Raw genomic sequence first — 26,549 nt, forward strand, 5'->3', positions numbered from 1 at the left:
TAAATGCAATGTGTGGGGCTATAAGGCCTTCTTAGTTATGGCCAAATACAAAACAAGTAATAATTCTACAAGATCCCTCAAGATCCAATCCCAAACCCTAGCTATTCTAGATCCCCACTCTGGTAGAAACCCACAAGGGAGATCTCAACTTGTTCTTGCAAGCCCACCAAGCTATCTCCTTATTTTCCAAGCCACAGCTTCTAGCTCTACTCCAAATTCATTCAAGTGTAAACTACCTCACATTTGGCACTCTATTCATACATTCACAACTCCATCACAGTCCTGCTATAAACTGCCTCACATTTAGCGCTTTATTCACAGACTCAGGAAAACTTGCTCTTCAGCTACTTCCCACACCCACCCCTCTTTTGAGTGAATGAATGATGACTAAAGACTTCCCCACAAACCTTACTTATACCAATCTAAGCCACAAGTTGGCCCAAAACAAAAATTAAATGCAAATACATAAATTAAATGCCAAAGTCAACCTCCTACAACAATTAAATTCCCATAATCGATGTCTTAGTAAAATTGCAATATCTCCTAGCTCCAAATGAATTAGAAGTCGACCTTTGAACCGTAGGTATAAGTATAGGCCCTCTTAAAAATTTGGAAGTTTCATGCTTTAACTCATTATGAAAAATTAGTTATACACCCTAAAATAGACACCAAATTCTCAGACCATGTCGAGCAACCAAAGACCATGCCGAGCTCCATAGACCATGTCGAGTTCCAAAGACCATGCCAAGCAACAAAGGACCATGCTAAACTCCATAGATTATGCCGAGCTAGACCATGTCAAGCTCCCTAGACCATGCCAAGCTCCCAAGACCATACCAAGTTGCATAATCCATGCCAAGCTCCATAGACCATGCTGAGCTCCCTAGACCATGTTGAGCTCCAAAGATCATGCCAAGCTCCAAGACCATGTCGAGCTCCAAAGACCATGCTGAGTCCCATAGACCATACCAAGAAACCAAAGACCATTCCAAGCTCCTAGACCATGCAAAGCTCCATAAACCATGCCAACTTCCAATCCTTGTTTGATCGAGTACTAGTCCAAACACCCTCCAAAGCAACTATTGAGCCTCCTCCCATGAACTCCAAAGTAGTCACCAAGTAAATCCAAGATGCTCCTACATCAGACTCCCCAGGTAAATAGAAAAGTGTGTCCCACACTTTGATTCCCAAAGAAAGAGCAACAACCAACTTCATCTTCATCAAAGGCTTCCACTCCAACAGGGATAAGAAAACCAATCTGCACATCACCCACATCCACATCATTCTGTCAAACACCAGAATCTCATCCAACCAATCATCAAGCTCACTCCTAGGAACAAACTGAACATAATGCTTCATCAAAAAACCACCATCCATATCAACAACTAGTGAATCCATACCAGTAGCAACCAGCTCCACATGAGTGACAATATGAAGATCTCCATCAACACATGCCAAACTCTCAACACCAACCATCTCATTGCTCACAACAAGATGCTCTGCAACACACAATTCACCACCAACAACAACCAAATCATCCAAAAATAAGAACTTTGAAATTTCCATGTCAAACTCAACCAACTAATCATGAAAACTAACCTATATCCTAGCATCAACAAGTTTAGGAATATCTTCAGCAACAACTTCTAGCTATTCTACAAGTTTTGAATTAGACTCCACAAACTAATCAACAAAACCAAACTCTTCCACCTCGACCTTGTTATGCCATCTTCTCTCAAAAACAAGTCTCTTAACTAGCCAAATGACTCTCTTCCAGATTGGTAGACTCCAACTCCACAAATAGCTATGGAATTCCTTCCTTACCCCATCCTTAACATGATTAGCCAACCTAGCTTCAAATCGAGTAGTCATCTCAAAAAACCTCCTCTCCATCACATCATGAAGATTTGCAAGCATCTCAGGGTCCAATCCTCTCAGATCCATCTCTCAAGATCTTTGGAAACCCTCTACAACAAATCCTTCCCACACTCCTTGTGACAACCTTGAATTATTTGCAAGTCAGATCGCAACCTGCCACCTTGCATGAACAATTAGGAACCACATCACAAGTCTAGGACCATGGATCTATAATCCACAAACTCTCTAAGATCATGCCTCAACAAGATCAAACTTCCATCTTCACATCCATCAATCAATTTGCATGTCCTCCCAAGGTCCTAGTGTAAACTACCTCAACTTTGGTAATCTGTCTACACACTCAGGAACAACCTTCACTCTGATACCACCTAACGTAGTGTAATATGACCACACAATAGAAACACAAGAACAAGAAGAAATAATAATGATCTAATACCAAATCACAATAATATATTCATAAAATATAACTGATTACATGCAATGTTCCAAGCTATAAGGCCTTCCCAGTTATGACCAAATACAAAGCAAGTAATAGTTCTGCAAGATCCCTCAAGATCCAATCCCAAACCCTAGCTAGTCTAGATCCCCACTCTGGTAGAAACCCACAAGGGAGATCTCAACTTGTGCTCGCAAGCCCACTAAGCTATCTCCTTATTTTCAAAGCCATATATACTAGCTCTACTCCAACTTCATCCAAGTGTAAACTACCTCACATTTGGCACTTTGTTCACACATTCACAACTCCATCACAATCCTGTTGTAAACTACCTCACATTCAGCGCTCTATTCACAAACTCAGGAAAACTCACTCTTCAGCTACTTCCCAAACCCACCCCTCTTCTGAGTGAATGAATGATGAATAAAGACTTCACCACAACCCCTAATTATACCAATATAAGCCACAAGTTGGCCTAAAACACAAATTAAATGCAAATACATAAATTAAATGCCAAATTCAGCCTCCTACAACAATTAAATTTCCAAAATTGATGTCCTAGTAAAATTGCGATATCTCTTAGCTCAAAATGAATTAGAACTTGATCTTTGAACTGTAGGTAGAAGTCTAGGCCCTCTTCAATCTTTGAAAGTTTCATCCTTTAAATAATTATGGAAAATTAGTTATATATCCTAAAACAAACACCAAATTCTCAGACCATGCCAAGAAACCAAAGACCATGCCGAGCTCCATAGACCATGCCGAGCTCCATAGACCATGCCGAGTTCCAAAGACCATGCCAAGCAACCAAGGATCATGCTGAGCTCCATAAACCATGCTGATCTCCTTAGACCATGCTGATCTCCATAGACCATGCTGAGCTTCCAAGACCATGCCGAGCTACATAGACCATGCTAAGCTCCATAGACCATGTTGAGCTCCCTAGACCATGCTGATCTCCAAAGACCATGCTGAGCTCCAAGACCATGCTGAGCTCCAAAGACCATGTCGAGTCTCATAGACCATAACAAGCAACCAAAGACCATACTAAGCTCCCAGACCATGTAGAGCTCTATTGTCATGCCCATTTTTTCCTACCCAAAATAAGAAATAAATTTCTTTAAAGGAAGACATGATTAAGATAACTATTTTCAACTACAAATTTCAGATCCACACTATAAGGAAATGAAACTTTGATTAACTAATTGATTTGAACTCAAAAGAGCATTAGATTTCCATTTAACAATCTTTCAAATATGCATCTTAATAAGACATAGAACTATTTCTTTTATTTTCTTTGTTTTCTTGTATTCAAATAGGAAACCTTTCATACATCACAAATTTAAGATTACAAACTTCTCTTTTGCATTGAATCATATACACAATCTTAAATCAAGTAGCAAGGCTTAGCTTTTATAAGTTTCATTTTCATTTCTTTGCAAGATACAACAATAATTATCAAAACCATTCACACAAGTGCCCTTTTCCACCCTACCATAATGGCATCATGAGGTTGCTTGTGCCCTAGCCATACCCTCGGACAAGAGAACTCATTTCAACCAAGAGATCATGGATGCAATCCTAAGAGAGTTCTCTCTAAACACTATGTAATAAATTTTCTAACAATATTTCATCTCAATAAGTAAGAACTACTCTAAATGTATATAAGTTACTTATCTTTTCAAGAGCTCTCCCTTTAGATGGATCTTCATCTTCAACCAAGAATCATTCCTCCTCTTCCTCCATCTTCTTCTTCCTCTCCATATTTCTATCATTCTCCCCTCCTCTTCTACATATATCTTCCCCTTTTCATCTCCAACAATGGTGAAAAATTCCCTCCTCCAAAGTCTTCCTCTCTCTTTAATGAAGGCACATGGCTCTCTTATCAATCTGTCATAACCCATTGTTTCCCACTATTCATTTTCGTCACATTTGAAGTGGGGCCCTTTTGAGGTGTCATAATGTAAATTTTAACCATGAATTGACTCTCAACTAACCCCCAACCTTAGGTAGTATAAGTGGGTTAGGTTATTTTAACCCAAAATGCACTCTAGGATCTATTTTAACCCCTCTAAAGTCCAACTTTAGTTCATATCCGATTTTACAAAAAGTTTGCATTGAGGTCAACTTTGATTGTTGTACAAGAGTTGGCATAGTTTTCTCAAAGGTCTTCATAATCATTCGATTAGGCCTTCATAATCATCCACTGTACAAATTCAAATTTAACATCAGTAACTCAAACATATAAATATAAGACTGTAAACATTAATACATATCCTTGAATTAACCATAGATCAACCCATTAGATCAATATCATATTCCAACATCATTTCTTCAGAATCATTTGCATATGAAATTCATTTACAAATAAGTATCATTCTTTTTACTTTAATTGCTCTAATTACAAACTTTTCAAGAATAATAACCACATTAATAATTCATAGCATATGTATCAAAACACCTTACACCTTACACATACATTAATCAAATTTATCAAGCATAAGTACTTACTCTCACTAATTATAGGATTCAAATCATAATATCTCTTAGAATAACATAACAAGTATCACTAGTATTCATTGTGTTATCTATATTCTATTCATTGCTGAACTTCTTTATTTTGAATTAAAATGATACATAATTTACTTCAAAACAATAATCACATAATGCAAACTTGATTTTCATTTTCATAGTCACCTTATGTAGAATGTATTTACCACAACACAATATCTATTCAATTCAATTGGCCATAATTTCAATTACTAAAACTATCTAATTATCATGATGAGATAAGATGAATAATATAAATTATTTATCCATAAGGTAACTCACATTAGCTAATCAAGATGTTAACATAAATTACACAATTCATCATAGTGTGAATTAGTTCTAATGCTACCAGTCTCATAAACTATCTAAACTATCATATCATATGTAAAGAGGTCCAACCATTTCTATTTATAATTATTGTCAATTGTTGAACAAAATCCACAGTTGATCATAAGTTGAGTCTAACTTTGCACATTAATTAAATAAGTAGAATTCTTCTATACAAAGTATCCCATACACATTTGCACCTAATATTTAGATGGTTACGAATGATAAGTCAATCTTTTTTAAACAATACTAATCATAGCAAGTCACATAAGGATTCTCCCTAATCATGTTATTGCATAAGTCTTATAATGTTGTTCTAATGACAAAATTAATATTTACTACTAATCAAATTATACTGTAGACAAATTAACAATCGTTCTAGTCCTTACTTGGATGGGACCTTACATCCAAAAATCATACCGAGTTCCAATCCTTCTTTCACCGAGTACCAGTCCAAATACCCTCCAAAGAAACTACTGAGTCTCCTCCCATGAACTCCAAAGTAGTCACCAAGTAAATCCAAGATGCTCCTGCATCATCATATGATTTGAGGAGCCACTATCAATAATCCTTATATCATTTTTTTCTAACATGTGAGATAAGTGTCATCTTATCTCCGTTATCATTTTCATACTAATATATACCATTTCATCTTCACTATTATTAGAATCTTTAGCTATAAAATAGTATTTCTTACCTTTATCCTTGTAGTTCTTGTAGTTCTTGGAGTCCTTCTTACTTTTATGCTTATTTCTTTTCTTTTCATCCATGATTTACTTATTTGGACACCTAGTAGCAATGTGACCAACTTGTTCGCAAGAAAAGAAAATTAGAGGAAGTTTACCTTTGTACTTTCCTCATCCTTTCGAATACTTCCTTGCAAGTAGGGCTTCAACAACTTCAAGATCATTGTCTCAACTTTCTTATGATGATCCATCTTCTTCATGTCCTAATTTATTGGACTTTAATTTCTTTCCCTTTTTTTGTAGTGAGAGCTTAGCTTTAAATGAAAATTCAATATTCTTTGAAGCAGGACCATAGTTATCATAGTTGTCTAATTCAAAAGTTGTCAGTCTTCCTACTAGAGCATCCAAACCTAATTTTTTATTTGGATCACATATCATTTCATGAATAGTAGACACTCTAATTGCATAAATAGGAAGAATATTTATGAGCACTTTACTTACAATAGTTTCCTCCTTAATGTCTCCTCTAGATTCCTTGATTGCACTTATGCTAGCCTTGATTCTTTCCACATATTTTGTAATGTTTTTATCTTCTCTCAATCTCATTTGATCAAATTTTCTTCTAAGTCTTTCTTCTTTGGCTTGTCTTACATTGTCATCTCCTCTAGAGATATCTTATAGTTTGTTCCACATTTCACGAGAAGTTTTGCAATCCTTTACCTCATCAAATTCAGCATAACTGAGAGTAGATGCAATATCAATCATCATGATATTATGATTCTTCTTTTCAGAAATATCTTCAACCGATAATGTTCCAGTGGGAGTCTTGTATTTAGCATCAAGATATTTGCACCCTAAATCACTAATGGTAGCCAGATGTAACCTCATAAGTCCTTGCCATGCTGTAATGTTGTCTCTATTCAGCTTGGGAATCTCTCTTTTGTAAGACATTCTGATCTTTAGCTTTGGTCCTTGAAATCTTCTCTGCAAGCACCAAAAGCTCTGATACCAATTTTTGGAAATATAAGAGGAGCTATGGAGAGGGGAAGGGTGAATTAGTTACCACTAAAATAAATCCCAAATCCCTTAGATGTTAGTACAAAAAATGCAAACTAAAAAACTAAATACTCTTAAAGCTCAGTAAACACACACAAAATGTTGTAACTTGGTAATAACTAAATTAGCTCAGTAAATTCTTAACATGTAAACTTTTAGATATTTCCTATGATTACCATTACTTTAACTGAGTTGCAAACATATAAAAGAAAATAACGTGAACACAGTAAACACCAAGATTTAATGTGGAAACTTGATTTGGGAAAAACCACCAGTTGCAACTAGTTATTGTTTTCACTCTTCTAAAGTGAGCCCTATTAGGAGCCAACCCTATTAAAGGTTACAAAACAAAGTGTTAGGTGTGACCCTATTAAAGGATTTATTCACCCTATTAGGAGTGGCCTTGTTAGAGGTCTTGAGACAATTCAATAGAACTACCACCTTGTTAGAGGATTTGAAAATAGCTATCAAGCCAACTCTGTTAAGAGATTTAGATCACTATTAAAATGGTTAGAGTAACAATGAGATTACCTAATTTGAATGCAACTAATTTTCTGATTACATATCTCTATTCTAGCTTGTACTTGATCCTTCCTAATTGAATATAGCTTTGTTTCTCCACAAGGATATTCTACTTATCCTTTGAATTCTCATCCTCTTCTATCATTAAATCTTCAATAACATCTTCATGCCTTGCACACACACATTGAAATCACAACTTGACCTTATACTTATATCTTCCACTTTGTCAAGTTGGCTCAAATACAACTTCAAATAAGCAATATTCATCACCTTAGTTGGCTAGAATCAATAGATAAATCAATTAAGTTTAATATGACAAAATAAGAAAATCCTTTGTTAGCCAACCTAGCTTGGTAGAAACTAACTCAATAATGATTTTCTTTGTTAACCAATAGAAGCTCGGTTAACACTGCAAACTCACAAAAATCCTTTGGCAACTGAGTGAGCTCAGTTAGTACTAGTTCCATCCAAATTCCATTCATTAACTGAGTAAGCTCAATTAACACTCACTTTCCACAATTTTTCCTTTGACGTCCAGGTTAACTTAGTAGACACATAATTAATGCTTGGTAGACACAAAAAACTATCTACACTACCCAAGTGAGCTCAGCATATACTGATTGATAATGATATGACATTTGTGTAACATCAAAGATAAAACACAATTAATCAATTGTATCCAATAGTTAGCTAGATAAACTCCAAAGGCAATGATAATATGGAGGTACCCTACTTCTTGTAAATGTCCAATGAAGAGTTAGAATGCACACTAAATTGTGTCCTAGCCATTCATAGGTCAAAATATTTTTCCCAATTTTCTCCTTCCTAGGGTAGTCTAGTAATTTTGGCTACCACATCTTCTATAAATTCAATTCTAAGGCCCTTAATGATTGCAAATCCATCCTGCAAGGTGCTTAGAAATTGAAGAGAGATCTCATCATCAAATCCCTTAAGACTGAGGTAGTAATCTAACCATCCCCTTCTCCAGAACATTTCACAACTGGCTATGTCACCCAAAAAAACTCTATGATCAATTGGTTCATACCTCTAGAGACCTCCACCCATTGTTACTCATCGAAATTTTTTGACAAAATCATGGCATTTTCCAGAGTTCAACAATAGTGAGTTAACAAAATTTTCAATATTATGGCAGTAGATAGAGAAAAAAAAATAGTGTCACTTCATGCTTCATAAAGATTTTTAATTCATGCAATCTCATGATATCCTTCCTTACATCTAGTCTCATAGTTTTTCACTCATGTATAGGTCTGTCATCCCAAATAAGTTGCCAATTATCATTAAAATTTAAGCTCAACTTTAATTTCCTTAACTCCCTTAATGATGTAATCACAAAAGTATAGGTCATCAATATGTGATGAAAATCATATCATAAGATGCTTTTAAAGTTTACGTGCAATTTGAAAATCTTAAAAATGAATATTTGCACCCCCCCGAAACTAAGTATAGGCATGAGTTCCACTAGACCAGTATATATGCAAGAGGAATAAAGTTAAACAACATAAATTTCTAATAATTAGTGAGTAAAATGAAATATATGTAAGAATATGTGGCATGTACCTGGTAGGTGCTACAAGAAAGTGTGCTAAAAAAGATCATCATGATGGAATGATGGGACAGGTGGAAGGATGGGAAAGAGAGGGGGTGAGATGAAATGTAAGGCAAAGAAATTACTTTCAAGAAGAAAGATTTTATTATAAAAATATTGAATGAAATCATGAGTTGGTAGCAATCAAGGTAGAAGAACCAAACTGCTCACTGGAGGAATGAGTACATCTTCATTATGCTAAAACTATTGTAGGAACTCCTCATAACTTATTAGTTTGTTTTAGAGCTTGAGGAAATGCCCATTGATAAGAAACTTGAATCAAACAGATCAATAGTAGTCAACTAAACCGCTCCACTTGGAAATACAACAATAATTTCATATGGTCCTAACCAGCGAATTTGAAACTTTCCTGGATTGTGCTAATACTTAGAATCATGAAAAAGGGCCCAATATCCTATAACAAACATTTTATCTTTGATAAAATTATCATGCCATTTTTCTTGTTGATGCTAGATGAGTTTGGTATTGTTGAATATAGATTTGTTCCATTCATCAAGACCATTTAAACTTAGGATGCAATCTTTTTGTACAATAGTGAATTTTGTACCAAGCTCCAAAGTGGTCCTCAATGTTTTAAATTCAAACTCTATAGGAATTACAACCAACCTACCATAGGTGAGCTCAAAAAGAGTAAAACCTATTGTTGATTTCCAAGTGGTTCTATAAGACCAAAGAGCTTCAAGAAGGTGTGTCCCCGATCCTTTCTATGGAATGCTACTATTTTGGTGAGAGTGGCTTCCAGCTACCTGTTGGTAACTTCTACTTGTCCATTAGCTTGTGGGTGGTAAGGGGATGATTTACCATGCCAAATAGCACACTCTTCCATTAGAGTATCTATTAGATTAGATATAAACTAAGCTCCTTGATTAGATGCCAACTCCCTAGGAACTCCAAACTATGTAAAGATGGATTCATACAAGAAATTTGCAATATCGTTATCCCTTGGGTGTTTCATGGGCTTGGCCTCTACCCACTTAGTTACATAATCAATGTAAACTAAGATATAGGATTTACCTTTTGAAGAGGGTTCAATAGCACCTACAAAGTCAACCCCTCATTTATCAAAGGGTGCAACAACTACTTGAGCCTGCAGGTACATTTCATCTAATTTAGTGGATCTACCCATGCATTGACACTTATCAAATTTCTTGGTGTATCTAGTTGCATCCTTGTGTAAACTTGGCCAATAGTAACCAATTATCATTATTTTAAAGGTTGTTGTTTTGGCTACAAAATGACATCCACAAGGCTCATTATGGCATGCCCTCCAGATATCATATGTTTCATCTTCTCTTATGCACCGATGCATTACTTGATTAGGGCCAATATAATACATAAATCCAATAATCCAAAATAATTAAAGCTCTTTTCAAAGAGTAAATTCCTTTCTTTGGTAGAGAAGTAAGCTGGCATCTTTTTTATGGTTAGGTAATTTACAATATTTGTATACCATGGATTTTGTGTTGATAAGAGGAAAAGGTGATCATCTAGAAAATTGGCATCAATGGCTACAGTATCATCAGGGACATGTAACTGAGAGAGAAAATCAGCTACCACATTGGCCTTGTTAGGTTTATCTATTATGGTGATATCAAATTTCTGCATAAGTAACAACCAAAGAGCCAATCTTCTTGATATTTCAATCTTATTCATCAGATACTATATAGTAGAGTGATCAATTTCTAAATGAGTTGAAGTAGAAGATTAAGAAACTTAAGCATTATTGAGTACAATAATATTGGCTAAGTGCCAATGTTGGATAAGTAGAGAGATTTTTGAGTGATAATTGATGGGCCTCTAAAAGGCCATTATTTTGAGTTCCTTTTATCTTTTTTTAAGATAATCATCATGCAAAAACATTTATGACTCTATGGTTTTAAGTAAATGAACTTATGTTTTCATGACAATGTTATATGTATGCTAAAATATGAAGTAGTAGTATGGATAAGTTAAAAAATGACCATATTTGCTTGAATCTATGGACTTCTATGGTATAATGAAGGAATATTACATGTTAATAAATATTTCCTCATCCATGTTATGTTTTGGTAGATTCCTTCCTGTAGCCATAGGATTTGTAAAGAGTGATAGTTTGAACATTATACCATTTCTAACATTGATGATGAAATAAATATAAGTATGTGAAAGTTGTATGCATTTAATATTTTTTAGGTACTTTCCATGCATATTCAAATTCAACACATCAATGCTAAGTCAAAGCCGACCAGATTACTGAATCACCACAATGAAAAAAATATTATGTGATTTCTATTATGGTAGCACATGAATATAACTCACTCAACCTGCTATATTCTTGGAGGAGTTAATCATGATTAATAATATTTCTATTGTAAACTTTATGAATCTATAATTGATCCTCATTGATGGAGTGATCATAGAGTTAGGAAGTTTCTATAGTTTCCCTTTTAAATAACACCAATTGTAGCTTTGAATAGAGTTTTTTTTGGGAAGAAAGATAGAATAGATTGATTTTCATATCAACAGTGAGTAATCTTGTCTTTAATTAGATGTAATCTCTTACCATGAATAGAAAAAAGTTTAAGTTTATATCTTCTATCTTGATTATCTTTTCTGTTCACTCATCCAAGGGGGTCCACTTGGTGAGTGAATTGCTCTATTAGAATAGATTTAATTTCCTTGTTTGTTTCTTTGAAAGGTAGAATTATGTTGTTCATGCAGCCATTGATAATAGAACTAATGAATTTTTCCTATAGCATAGGTGCATAAATAGATTTACTATTTGCAGGATTACTTTAAGCTCTAAATTAAGTTGTTATTTCAATTTCTAGCTTAAGTCTCCTTCAACATTCCCTTTGTTTTAGTTGTAATGATTTAAAGAGGGATTAGAGTATATAATTTGTAGCCACCTTCTCAAGCTTATGCTCCCAAGTTGACAAAATAAAATAAAGTTAGCATGTTATTTTGGCAAAACACATGATTCTATCTAATCATGGAGTCACTATGAAAGGATGTCTAATCATTTGTTACTAAGGTATTAAGTTGACCCACCATTTTTGACACTATTTCCAAGGAATGTGTCAATTTAATTCAACCCTAAAGTTGTTATGTTAGTTAGATTTTGCATTATTTTTCATGCATAGAAGAAGAGACCTCCTTGGGAGATTTCTTCCTTGTAATATGTAGGAAGACATTTTTAATATTGAACCTAAAGGATCTCATAGTGAGAACAAAGAAGAACCTTTTGAAAATCCATTCACTATTGCTCAAGAATGAATACCCTCATCCTCTGATGAATCTTTGCATTTGAATGATCTTTTTGCAGAACTCGAATACCAAGATAGTCCACTTGCCATTGTTATCTATCAACCACTACCACCAATACCTCCTTTAGGAATGGCTCAGCCTCAACCTAAATTTCCATTTCCTATCACTCCTCAGTAGGGTAACCAAAATTTGAAGAACATACCTATTGCTACACTTCCCAAGTTTGATGGCCTAATCACTTAAGACCATGAAACCTTTCTCTTTGAGTTTGACATACTTTGTAGAAGTTTTCTAATGCCCATAAACTAAAGTTGTTTCCTTCTACCCTAAAAGAAGCTACTCTAAGATGGTTCATGGGGTTGGGTGCCCATATTGTAGCAGATTAGCCTACAATGAGCAACTTGTTTCTCACAAAGTATAAAGAATACTACAAGGGCCAAGATTTGAAAGGGGATGACATTTTCAAAATGTCCCAAAAGGATGATGAAACCTTGGAAGCTTATGATTCTTATTTCACATTCAACTTGTAGCATAATACACAACATTAATTGAATGAGGACTCAAAGAAACATCTTTTTCTAAGAGGCGTGAATGATGGAAGCATTAAAGCTCTAGATCTTATGGTAGGAAGAGATAACACTCAAAAAACTTGGACTGATATATATAATATAAGCCTAAATTATTCTAGAGCCACTATGAAGAAAGGTAGGGGACTTAGAGATTGACCACATAAGTCCAATGGTAGTTTAGGAGTATCAAAGATGGAATTATCAAATTTGCTGTCAGATTTCAAGAAAGACATAATTAATGATGTAGCTACTCAGTTAGACACCATGCAAGCTAGAATGAAGAAATATGAAAATGATGCCATGTTGACTGAATACTATCCACATTGAAGGGAAAAGAAAAGGTACTATACATGTAAGTCTGTTGCAAGTGTGGAGACACAACCAATTCCTATTGAGTTCAAAGCCATTGATGAAAATGGATAGGTTCTTTATGTTTCTTAACAAAGGGCATGGGCTCAAAGACAAGGTATGCCACCTTCAAAGTTATAATAATAGAAATCAATGGAAAAATTCTAAAAAATACTAGTTTTAGTAGAAATTATAATCAGCAACAACCCCAACAAGGTTGGCAGTGACCCCAGTAGGGTTGGCAACAATCTCAACAACATTGGCAACAACCTCAATAGGGTTGGTAGCAACCTTGGAATTGGAATACCCAACCTAGTCAGCAAAATTTATTACCACCAACTTAGTAGCAAGTTTTAATGCCTCCTCCTATAGACATCAACACTCCTCCCAAGTAGACCCAAGTACCAATTTAGTCTAATCCTCATCTGAATAATACTAAATAGTAAGCTCAACAATAAAGGTATGATATCTCCTTGAATGATATTCACTTAAGGTCAGGAACCACTCCTCCTTCACCCCAAATGCCTATAATAGCTAAATTTGAAGATCCTCAAACATAGTAGATAGATGAGGCAAATAAGTAGACCTCTCCTATAGCCAAAAATTTGGGTGATGATGATCCAAAGGTCAATTCCATCTACCAATTGATGATGATAGGTAGAAAATCATTTATATCTTCTCAAGGAGAATATGAAATAATTTCATCCATTATTCTGAATGAATATTTAAAAAAATCTCAAGTGTTTCCTCAAGATGAATGTATCTTAAAGACTATATTACCATCCTTGAATTCACCACATCATTCAGAAGCTTCACAGTTTCTCCACTCATTATTACCTCATGAGATGGATTCTTCTATTGTTTCCCAATTATTCATAGAAGATAAAGTTGTTAAGATGGAAGTTGGTATAGGTAAAGAATTGAATGTAAATAATGCCTTATCTCCCTCCCAAAAAAAGATTATGTTGCAGTTATTGTAGGAGAATCAAAGAGAATTAACTTGGGATTACATGGATATGAAAGGATTAGATCCTATGCTCTGCACTTAGAAGATTTACATAAACCCTAACTTAAAACTTGTTCAACAGCCTTAGAGGAGAGTTAAACCTATTATAGAAACTACTAAGTGTTGGTTTTAAATACCCTATCTCTAATAGCCAATGGGTCTCACCCTAGTTATAATACCCAAGAAGGGAGGAAAATGGCAAGTTTGTGTAGATTATATGGAGCTCAATTCAACCACTAAGAAAGACCATTTACCCTTGCCATTTATAGACCAAGTCCTTAACAATGCAGTTGGAAAGAAATATTTTTCTTTTCTGGATGGTTTTAGTGGATACAATCAGATACAAATAGCTCTAGAGAATCAAGAAAAAACAACTTTCATCTTCGCATGGAAAACATTTTCCTATTCAATTTTACCTTTTGGCTTGTGCAATGTGTTGGAAATATAAGAGGAGTAAATGAGAGGGGAGGGGTGAATTAGTTACTACTAAAATAAATCCCAAATACCTTAGATGTTAGTAGAAAAATGTATACTGAAAAAATTGAATACTATTGAAGCTCAGTAAACACACACAGAATGTTGTAACTCAGTAATAACTGAAATGCTTAACATATAAACCTTTAGATGTTGTCTATGATTACCATTACTTTAACTAAGTTTCAAAAACATAACAAAAAATAGCATGAACGCATTTGACAACAAGATTTAACATGGAAACCTAACTTGGGAAAACCACCAATTGCAACTAGTTACTATTTTTCACTCTTCTAGAGTGAGCCCTATTAGGATCCAACCTTGTTAAAGGTTTAAAACACATTTTTAGGTGTGACCCTATTAAAGGATTTAATCACCTTGTTAGGAGTGGCCTTGTTAGAGGTCTTGAGAATATTCAATAGAACTGCTACCTAGTTAGAGGATTTGTAAACATTTGTTAAGCCAACTCTATTAAGAGATTTAGATCGCTACTACAATGGTTAGAGAGTAACAATCAGATGAATGCAACTAATTTTCTAATTACAAATATTTGTTCTAACTTGTACTTGATCCTTCCTGATTGAATATAGCTTTGTTGCTCCATAAGGATATTTTTCTTATCCTTCAAATTTTCTTCCTTTGATCATTATTAACTCTTCAATAACATCTTCATGAATTACACACTCACACTTTTGAAATCATAACTTGAACTTGTACTTATATCTTCCACTTTGACAAGTCATCTCAAATACAACTTAGAATAATCAATATTCATACCTTAGCTGGCTAGAATCAATTGATAAATCAATTAAGCTTAAAATGCCAAAATAAGAAAATCCTTCATTAGCTGACCTAGCTTGATAGAAACTAACTCAAAAAAAATTTCCTTTGTTAACCAATAGAAGCTCAGTTAACATTCCAAACTTGCAAAAATCCTTTGGTAACCATGTGAGCTTAGTTAGCACTGGTTCCATCCAACTTTCCTTCATTAACTGAGTGAGCTCGATTAACACTTGCTTTCTACAACTTTTCCTTTGATGCTTGAGTGAACTTGGTAGACATTGCCTTTTGAACTAGGTGAACATAGGAACACTCGGTAGACATAAAAAATTATCTTCACTGCCCAAGTAAGCTTGGCATATACTGACTGATAATGATTATGACATTTTTGTAACATCAAAGGCAACAAACAATTAATTAATTTTATTCTCTAATAGCCAATGCGTCTCACCCTGGTTATAGTACCCAAGAAGGGAGAAAATGGCAAGTTTGTGTAGATTATAAGGAGCTCAATTCAACCACTAAGAAAGACCATTTCCCCTTAACATTTATAGACCAAGTCCTTGACAACCTAGTTGGAAAGAAATATTTTTCTTTTTTGGATGGTTTTAGTGGTTACAATTTGATACAAATAGCTCTAGAGGATCAAGAAAAAAAAAAATTTACCTACCCATGGGGAATGTTTTCCTATTTAGTTATTTCTTTTGGCATGTGCAATGCCCTAGCCACATTTCAACGAGTTGCCATTAGTATCTTTTCAAATATATTAGTTGACTTTATGGAGATCTACATGGATGCTTTTATTGTTTATGGGACTACTTTTGACAAGGTAAAAGAAAATTTAGAAACAATACTCAAAAGATGTCAATACTATAACCTTTCCTTAAATAGTGAAAAATGTTTTATGATGATGGAGGAAGGTGTAGTATTGTAATCACCTAAAAATGGTCATCTAGACTATTAGCCCCCTTCTCAGCATTTTGGCTAATTTAATTTAATCACTTACCTAGGCCAAATTGCTAATAATCAATTAATTTGACTATAACCTATAGTTTGACTATGCTATCCCAAGTTCATTATTTGATTAAAAGACCCCATTCTTCTAACCCTCTTAAAGTGCACACATAAAGTTCTTTTTCTATTTTTAAAAGAAAAGGCTTGTGAGACTTTTGTCTTATGTGACAAGTCAACTTATATTCTATTGGTTGACTTGTGTGTGCACATGGATCACTCCTCTTTTCGAATTCCACCATTGATTATCCACCATCTTCATCTTGATCTCTACTGTCCATATGACTTTAAAAGGGAGAGAGCTTTCTCCCTCAAAGGATCCATCCCTCATTTGAATATTGTTATGCTGCAGGTTTTCTAACAGGTTTCTTTGGAGCTTTGTGGAGAACTTCTCATTTCTTGTCTCATTCTCTCATTACCATTGCACACTAGTTTAGATTCATACTTACATGCTAGTTTAGTTATTTCCTTGCAATAATCTATCTCACATAGTTTAAATAACAATATTGTAACACTCTCATTCATATTCTAGCATAGCTGCATCTTGCATCTCCATTCTAGTTTAGTCTTCCATCTTGCATTACATACTTGAGGGATTCCTTGAGATATTTGCACTCTTTCTCTTGTCTCAAAGAACCTCCCGTTGCATGGTTTACTAGCAAGAAGCACATTTCTAAGGCTTAGCTGAGAGCCTTCATGATTGAATACTAGCCTCTTGCACTCCTTGGATAGGGAGCTCTAAGTCAACATCCAAACATTCCAACTCATGGAATCATTGGGAAAGAATGGTTTAGAGTGGGACACTTTTGAGTGTACATTTTTGGCACCCACCGTGGGGCCAAACTGTACATTTCGCCCTACATTTCCCTAGTTTTTCTTACATTTCCTTTTTTGTTTTGTTTTATTCTTTTTTTAACAGTCACGGTGTTGGGTGACATTCTTCCAGTTTCACACGACAGTTCACAGTACTGTCATGTGACACTTTTTGGAAATAGTGTCACACTTGAAGCCTATGTTCTATCGCCCTCTATGCAAAACTCTGTCACACGGCTAAAGAAAATGTATTGTCTGCACAGAAACTATCACTTTTGTATACTATAAATTATCGTGCAACATTTTTTTAGCAACAAGTATCGCCTGACAAGTTTTTCTCATTTCTTGAGGGATTTGATCAAATTTCTTCTCAACTGGCTGACTGTTGTTTTTTAGCAGATTTCTAAGTTGTTTTACAGAGGTCTAGTTCACAGTTTTTGTGATTATTTCATGCTAACTTGTGGTCTAACAAGTTGTGATTGTAGGTTGCCCTCTTTGTGAATAAAAATTGAAACCTTGTATACAAAAGAATGCATGTCAAAGCTTCAAATGTGCAAGGGCTACTAACATTGTTCAAGTAGGGCTACCCAAAGCATAAAAACCCAAACTTTCTTGGTTTTTTGTTTTCATGTGTGGCATTGACTAATTGTTCATTTTTCATAGGCACATAAAACTTGTGATTGGAGTCTTTTGGTAATAGGAGAGTATGCTCTTCACCCTTGTGGTGAATCATAAATCTTGACTTGTCGTTTGGTTTCAAAAGCAAGGGGTAACTGAATCTTCTTGGTGTGTTTGGGAGAAAACGATTGGAATAGGAGAGTATGCTCTTCACCCTTGTGGTGAATCAAAAATCTTAACTTCTAAAAGTTGATCCACTCTTTGTGTAGTTAGAATCCTTTAGAGGGCCTACTTTTGGACAACCTGAGAGGAACGACCCAAGTGAGGACAAGCTGATTACCTGGCTCTTCCAACCCACTATAAATTCAAGGCTGCCAAGGACACAAAATCTTGGTAGATGTAGTGTTTGTCTTCTCTTAGTGTGATCGCTTATGGGATTTTAACCATAGGGAGATCACTAGGCAAGAATGCTTAAGGTACTCTTGTGGTTGTGAGATCAGTTACTCATCACAAGGTGAGGTGTTCCATAATTGGGAGCAAGAGGAACACTATGAATGGAAGCCCTATCTAAACACCCTAAGTTAGTAACTACCCTTTTTAGCCGCTCAACTTCTTGGTGCAAGGATCAATCCTAGTGGACTACTCGGATCACCCCAAGATTTTACACTCACCATATTGGTTCCCTTGGTTGTGCTTATGGCACTTCCATGAAAAAGCCAATATCTCTTGTGGGAAACCACTTGGTGTGAGGTGAAGGAGCATCAAGTGTGGGCCAAGTTGTTGAGTAATGAACCATGAGTATAAGGTAGATTGCTTGGCTATTGTTTTCAATGTTTTGACCAGTGTTAATGTTCTTGCAACATAAACATTCTGATAAAATTTGTTAGGAAGGCTGTCCTGATATCCCAAATGTGTATTAACAAGGTTGTTTTTACCCTTGATCAATTGTTTTGAGACATGTTAAAACACTTACTATTTGCAAACCTTGATGTTTACTGATACAAACTGAAACGAAACACTGTCTGATTGAAACAACTATCTGATTGACAAATTGAAATGAACTTTAAATCAAAAATTAAACTTTTTTGCACAAAATTGGCACTCTATCGTACGCTCTCATGAGCAATATCGTGCGATAGATTTTACCCAAAAATTCATCGCAGGTCAGTACTAAATTTTGTCGCACTGCTTGTAAACTTCTGTCGCACTCTGTTACAATATCTATTGCTTAAATAAAAAGTGTCGCACCTGTGTTAAAATTCTGTCGCACGACACTATATGTTGAAATTATGTTGCCCTCCTTCTAAGAAAATATTTCCTAGAGTTACTTTGGGTCAAAAATAGAGTTTACAATTGGATTTTTTTGGTCTAAGGAGTGTCACGTTGGTCACCCTTGGTCCTAGCTACGTATCAGTGTGTGAAGAATTCATCCTAGGTTGAAAAGATAGGTGTAGTCTGTCGAATGTAAGTCTTGAAACATCTTGATGAATCACTTGTCAAAATTCAGCTATTTTCTATTCTAGCTATCTGCTATTGAGCTTCTCGCTCATCTGCTAGGCTCGACTCACCCATGCTATAAAATCTTGAGCACTGTTTGACAAGCCATCTATCACATTTTGACAAGTAACTAGTCCTGGTCGTAAAAGCTTCAAATTTGACTCACTTTTCTTGTCCTACTAAACAAAGACAACTCTTTACATGCCGATCACAAATAGATATCAAGTTGGTAATGGTAGCCACACGCCTTTCATTTTTAGGCAATTGGAAACACCATCCAAACGTCCTTGCAAGAAACCTTTTGATAAGAATCTCAAATTTTCTCAAACACAAATGGCCAATGTTTGGCACAACCCACTTTATAGTTTTGAAAATCCATTTGGTACACCCTCTAAGACACCTAAGGATATGAGTGGTATAGTCACTATGGTCCACCCTGATTAAATTAAATGTCTCTTAGAAGCACAAGCACGTGAAACCCAAAAGACTTTAAAGGCTATATATGCTATGGAAAGAGAAAACCAACAAGTTGAAACTGATAATCAGGTATGCTATAAAGGACATAAAGGAACTTGTCCTTAAAATCCTTTTGGGAACAATGATAGCAATCACACACCACCAAGGACACCTAGAGCTGCCACTGGCACATGTCCTTCACCACCTAAACCATCCCATCATGATAGTGATGAAGAAGTAACTACCAAAGACGTGATCAAATTTCAACAAGATGGCTTTGCCCAAAAACTAATGCTTAGAGCTTTAGAGGAAAATGAAGACCAATACTTTCGATACATGGTAGCTAGGGGATGGAAACTCCCTCAAGGTTTTGATGTTGAGCATATAATTCCAAAATGAGAGCCCACTAAGGCTGAAATCTTAAGGGAAGAAATACAGGAACTAAGGAAACAATTTGCACAACTGCAAACTTCAAAAGAGCCACCTAAAACATTATTTGTTGAATCAATTTGCGCTCTTCCATTTGATAGGAATCTATACATTTTGCCATTTCCTAAGGATATAGAGGTTCCTAAGTATGACAAATACGATGGAAATGGTGACCCTCACAACCATGTGAGACATTTATATGCTATTAGCATGGACTTTATGCATGAAGACACCTTTCTTATGCGTCTATCCCCTAGAAGTTTGAGAGGACAAGCCATGAAATGGTTTACCAAATTGAGTCCCCCTCTTAAGATGTTTGATGAACTTGCACAACGCTTTCTACAACAATATTCATACAACATTCAACATCATGTGACTGTGTTGGACTTATGCCAAATCAAACAAAAATTAGGGGAACCTTTTTCCATATACCTCCAACGGTGGAGATCTCTATACTCACGATACCCTCAGCAAGTTCCTGAAGCTGAGAAAATTGACATTTTTGTCAACACACTCGTACCTGAGCTATACTTTGATCTTAGAAAACAACTATTCGCATCCTTCAAGACCATGGTTGAGAGCGCATATTGCATTGAGGATGTTGCTATCAAGAAAGGGGACATTGTCATAAACAAGGATAAATTGAACAATGGAAACGGTAAAGACAAAGGAAAACCTTGGAATGAAAACAAGTATGTTGTCAATGATGGAGTAATGGACACTCCTAAGACTAAGGAGCTTGTGTTTAACCTTTCCAATGCCATCTATGCAACAAAACAACAAGAAGGTTCAAAGCCACAACCCTTTGACAAATTCTCTAAATTTGTGAGGAAGCAACCTGTGTACACACCTATGGTCAAACCTTATGAAGTGGTTTTAAAAACCTTAATTGCAAAAAAATTGGCTACCTTACCAGAAAACTCACATCCTTATGATCCACCTATTAGACCTCCATGGTGGAGAGAAGATCATACTTGAAGCTATCACTGAAGTAAATGACATAACATAGAAAATTGCTTCAAACTCAAAGATGTAATTCAAGACCTCATTAAAGCTGGCAAAGTTGTCACAGATGGCCTTGTTAAAAATGATGATCATAAGGCTTTCCAAAAACCATTACCCGAATATGAAATGCATGAGACCTCAAGGGAAACTACCAAAAAGAATCATGATGCCAAAATTAGTTATGCTTACATTGACACTGATAATGTTATAGGCATGCTTGAGCCTGTTGAATACATATGTATGGAAAGCTCCAATAATGACAACTAGCCAAATTATGATGCTGAAGATGAACAACCAAAAGTGGTCTTAAGGACACGATCCACTCCTCAAGACCATACTGATACTAGACCCAAGGTGGTACTTTGAGTGGCTGAGTCTTTTTCTTCTCAGTGTGAACCACTTAATGCTATTACTAGGGGGCAATCTAAGGTTGTCCTAAAATTTGCTCATGACCCTAAAAATGCTTCATCATCTAAGAAACCAATTACTTCCAAGATCTCCAACTATGATCTTGTTAGCCAACTACAATGCACACAAGCACAAATCTCCATTTTTGAATTGTTAGAGTTATCTCCTTTACACAGGGATATCCTTGAGAAAGCTTTACGTTCTACCAATGTTCCCACAAATATTGATGTGGAACAATTCCAAGCTATGGTGAACCACATCTCCTCACCTCACTATCTCACATTTTCTAAAGAAGATGAAGGAGCTCTCAGTCATCCCCATAACCTTGCTCTTCACGTTAAAGTTCAAATCTTTCGTACCCACATCTGCCAAGTCCTGATAGACAATGGTGCAAGGTTAAATATCATTTCATTCAATGTAATCCAACAGTTGGGTATGTCTGAATTTTCCATCAATCCTAAGCGAAAGATAACTATAAAGGCCTATGATGAGGTTGAAAGGCCTTCTAAAGGTCTAATTGTACTTCCAATTAGAGTTGGTCCAGTTGAGAAGAATGTCATTTTCCAAGTCTTAGACATACCACTTGCATACAACTTGTTGTTGGGATGACCATGGATTCACGATATTCAAGTAGTACCCTCCATGTACCATCAGTGCATCAAGTTCCCATTCAATGGTACTAAAGTAGTTGTCCCTAGTGACAACTCCATGTCTATCAACACATTATCTGCTGCAGAGACACTTGTTCCACATAATCGCTCATCTCATGATCTGACACCATCTTTCATAGAGTGTGAACAAAAACTAAAAATGATGAGCCTTGGCATGGGCGAGTACACTTTGGACTCTATTGCTGCCTTACTAGTTTCCCCTCGGTCCTATGGGAAACCAACTACTACAAAGAAGCCTTCCACTTCTGCTATGACACTTTTTGGCACTTTTGTGCAATCATCACTACCTCTAGAAGTAGAGAAGGAAGAAAAGGCCATTAAGGACTGGATCTACAAAGAAGAGGAAGACGAGGAAGTTACAGTGACTACTCCTATTTCTCCCAAAAGATATGGAAAAGGCTATAAATTTCTAGCAAAAAAGGGCTACCAGGGCCACAGGTCCTTAAATGGTTGTAAGAATGCTCTAGTTGAACCTTTAAGTCACACTCAAGGTCATGATACTCAAGACACCGCTAGTCTAGGCTTTGGGATAAACAATGATATACCAACTTGTGATCGAGGATTGCTCATGTCTAGTGAATTGGAGGATGATGACCCTCCAGTAATTGCTACCACTTCACAAGATGAAGACTTTGTTCCTCTCACTTCCCTCCTTTGGGGAGAAGAAATATTGACTGCTAATAATGAAGAAGCTTATACCTCCCAACAACAGTAACAAGAAGGGTCTACTTTTGAGGACATAAATAGAGGACAAATTAGGCAGAATATTTCTCGTCTCATAGCTAGGGATCAGAGTACAGATTCTCATGAGTATGAGTGGGAAAGTATCTCTAATGCATCTTGCAAGCTAGGGGTGGATGTCATTCATGCCTATACAACCCAACCCAATGTAGTTGAATGGTCTAGTATAGGGTCGGATGAGTTTGACTCAAAACATGTCTCAATGGATCACGCTAGTCCCTACAGGACTATTCTTGAGCTGGACTCCTTTGTGACATTTCTATAGGCTCAACTTCACAAGTCACCAGAGATGACTCCTTCCATGTCAATCATATTGGAACTTCCCCCTCACACTCGCTAATTCATCCAGATCTCATAGATTGGTCTCTCCAAAATCAAAGACCTGAAATATGGTCTTTCCAAAATGACTATGAGATCGCTTGTTATCTGAATGTCATTGAACCTATCACTTCTTCCACCAGTGAACCCACAGTTAACATGACAGAATCAAATATCAAGTACCTCAATCAAAAAATTAAAAGGAAAAATAAGCAATCAAATGGAAAAAAACACATTGTGGCAGTGTCTGATCCTCAAAAAAGTAAAAATAAAGGTGTATCTAATGGTAAAAACCTCTCTGAGGCACCTGCCGATGAGGTACTTAGTAGTTTGCCAAGCTATTTCCAAGATAGATCTTCAGTTCTGATTGAGCCTACATAGCCTATCAGCTTGGGTACAAAAGAATGTCCTCAGATTATCCATGTAGCTCAATCCTTGTCAAACAAAGAAAAGACATAGTTTTCTCAATTCTTTCAAGACAAGAAGGTCAACTTTGCATGGACATACTCTAATATGCCAGGGCTTGATATAGATCTCATCATGCATCACTTATCAATCTCACCAGATGTCAAGCCTGTCAAATAGAAGTTGAGAAAAATGCATCCACATGTGGCCCTACTAGTCAAGACAGAGTTGGAAAAACTATTGAATGCAAACTTCATTAGGGTCATTGATTATGTGGAGTGGATTTCCAACATTGTACCTATCTCTAAGCATGACAAATCCATATGATTTTGTACTGATTTTAGAGATCTCAACAAAGCATGCCCTAAGGATGACTTTTTGCTACCAAACATCAATATGATAGTGGACATGACTACGGGTTATGAGATGTACTCGCTTATGGATGGATTTTCTGGGTATAACCAAATCAAGATAGCTCTAGCAAACCAAGAAAAGACAACTTTTACATGTGCATGGGGTACCTTTTGCTAGAATGTCATTCCTTTTGGGCTTAAAAATGTTGGCGCTGCATATCAAAGAGCAATGACAACCATCTTTCATGACATGATGCATAAAAACATGGAAGACTATGTTGATGACACACTAGCTAAATCTAAAAAATGAGACACACATCTCAGAGACCTTAGTCTGATATTGGACTGTATGGAACAATTCCAACTTAGGCTGAATCCAAAAAAATGTGCCTTTGGTGTCACTTCTGGAAAATTTCTAGGTTATATCATTTCAGCAAAAGGAATTGAGGTTGACCTTGAAAAGGTCCAAGCTATCATGGATATGCCTCCACCTAAAAATATCAGTCAGCTTAGAAGTCTACAAGGATGTCTAAAATCAATAAGAAGATTTATCTCTCAATTAGCTGATAAGGCTCAACCTTTCAATAAAAATTTGTATAAAGGATCTACCCATATTTGGAATAGTAACTGCCAACAAAGTTTAGATCAAATCAAAAGCTACTTGGTGAAACCTCCAATTTTGATGCCACCCATTTTGGGAAAACCTTTGATCCTGTACATTTCAGCTACAAATTCTTCTCTAGGAGCACTCTTAGCCCAAAGTGATGAAATGGGTAAAGAAAGAGCCATATACTATATCAGTCAAACTTTGGTGGCTTATAAACTAAACTATACAATTATAGAGAAGGCATGCCTTGCTATAGTTTTTGCCTCCCAAAAAATTTGGCATTATATGTTGGCACATACAATTCACTTGATTGCTAAGATAAACCCTTTGAAATATTTGTTAAGCAAAGTTGCACTTACTAGTTGTCTTGCTAAATGGATGATGATTCTTTCCAAATTTGACATTCAGTATGTCGAATGTAAAGTAATCAAAGGATAGGCCATAGCTAACTAGTTGGCCGACTCCCCACTTGAAGATGTAGCACCTATGCAAATTGAGTTTCTAGATGCCTCGATCATGTACATTATTGAGAGAACATGGAAGATTTTTTTGATGGATCCCATACATAGAATGGAGCTGGAGCAGGAGTTTTGTTTGTTTCTCCTCATGGTTATACGATCCCAAAGTACTGCAAACTATTGTTCCCATGTACAAACAATATTACAAAGTATGAAGCATTAACAAATGGGATCAAAATGGCCCTTGAATGACGAATAACTGAGCTACACATCTATGGGGATTCTCAACTGGTTGTGAACCAAGTGAATAATGAATATCAAGCAAAGGATGACAAGTTGATCCCTTATAAAAAGTTGATAGATGCTGTAAGGAATTATTTTACCTTTGTAAAATTCCAACAGATTCCTAGAGCAGAAAACAAGGCTGCTGATGCTATGGCCACCTTAGCATCTATCCTCCAACTACAAGAACATGAATCACAATTTGAGTTCCTGGTGGAAGAACTGCATCATCCAGCCTATGATTCCTTGGATAACCAGGTGATCTGCACTATTGTGGGTCATGATTCCTCCCACTATGCGGCTATTTTCTCCTACCTGTGTGATCAAGTTATTCCTGAAACCTTTACGTGCAACCAAAAATGCCAACTCCTTTGTAACGCCTCACACTACACTTTGGTCTCTGGTGACTTGTATAGGAAGGGTCTAGATGGAATGTTGCTTAGGTGTTTAGAGCTAGAAGAGTCTAAGAAGGCACTTGCCAAAGTCCACGATGGCATTTTTGGGGCACATTCTAATGGCCTTGCACTTTTCCAAAAATTATGTAGGATGGGTTATTACTGGCCCACCATGCAAGTTGATGTTGTGCGCTATGCGAAATCCTGTCAGAAATGTCAGCTCCATGGCAACTTGATACATGCTCCTGGGTGAGAGTTAATCCCTTTTGTGACATATTGGCCATTTCAACAATGGGATTTTGACTTGGTAGGAAAGATTCATCCAAGTTCATCCACCAGTCATAAATTCATCATCACAGAAACAAAGTATTTCACTAAATGGGTTGAAACTATACCATTATCTGCTAATATAGGCAAACATGTTGCCCTGTTTATATTAAATCACATCATTTGTCGATATGGTATCCCATCCTCTATTGTTACAGATAATGGAGGGAAGTTCAAGAATAAGGACTTAAAGTAGTTGTGCAAAAAGTTTCGAATTAAGAAACATTGGTCCTCTATTTACTATCCCCAA

Source organism: Cupressus sempervirens, chromosome 4, assembly GCF_028749045.1.
Source record: "Cupressus sempervirens isolate cs-2001-9-10 chromosome 4, ASM2874904v1, whole genome shotgun sequence".
NCBI lineage: Eukaryota > Viridiplantae > Streptophyta > Pinopsida > Cupressales > Cupressaceae > Cupressus > Cupressus sempervirens.